Below are 1,083 nucleotides of genomic sequence, written 5' to 3'. Positions count from 1 at the left end.
TTCTCTGTGGCGGCCCCGACCCTTTGGAACCAACCCCCCCCAGATATCAGAGTTGCCCCCACCCTCCTAGCCTTTCGTAAGCTCCTTAAAACCCACCTCTGTCGTCAGGCATGGGGGAATTGATATTTTCCCTCCCCCTAGGCTTATAAAATTTATGCATGGTATGCTAGTATGTATGATTGGTTTCTAAATTGGGGTTTTAAATGAACTTAAACTTAAATATTAGATTTGTTTACATTGTACTATTATTGCTATGAGCCGCCCCGAGTCTGCGGAGAGGGGCGGCATACAAATCTGATTAATAAAATAAATAAATCCGAGTTTTTATATCCTAATGTATTCTAATAAAGGAACACATCTAAGTTTATTTTCAGGAGAGGAACAATCTCTATCACATACCTGTGGAGCTTTCCCAAAGGAAAGAGAAAATAAAATAAATTGTTAAAAAGTCGGGAAAGGGAGCGAGAGAAAAGTGCACAGAGTATTCCTCATTCTGAAAGCAGCATGAAGAGAATATGGACATAATGACATACCTTCTCTGTAATAGACCCTCTCTCAGAGGCAATAAGTCATTCTTACATTTCACAAGCAAGTAAAATATATCCTATTCTAATGAACCCTTGGTTGGGCTAATCATAGGAACTAACTGCTTAATTCTATGTTGTCCTGAGTCCTTCGGGTTTGGGTGGCATAGAAGTCGAAATAAACAAACAAACAAACAAACAAACAAACAAACAAACAAACAAACAAAGGGAGCATGATGCTTCATCCACCCACCTGGATGCTGCCACTTGGGTTTTTATCCTCTGCACATGCACCAAATGTTTTCCACATGCGCAGAGGGTAAAAGAACCCAAATGGCGGTAGCTGGGCGGAGCTTTGCACTCCCTTTGTAACTGGCTCTCCGATGACCCACGACATGAATGAACCAAGACCATTTCATCTCTGATATGTATACATACAAATCTATATTTTCTTTTACGTACACTGAGAGCATATGCACCAAGACAAGTTCCTTACACTCACATATACTCTGTGACAAGTGTGGATGAATCAAGAAAGATAAATAATCAAAGTATGTAA

Source organism: Erythrolamprus reginae, chromosome 3 (assembly GCF_031021105.1).
Source record: "Erythrolamprus reginae isolate rEryReg1 chromosome 3, rEryReg1.hap1, whole genome shotgun sequence".
In the NCBI taxonomy this organism is placed as follows: domain Eukaryota; kingdom Metazoa; phylum Chordata; class Lepidosauria; order Squamata; family Dipsadidae; genus Erythrolamprus; species Erythrolamprus reginae.
Note: the sequence above shows the minus strand (reverse complement) of the source record.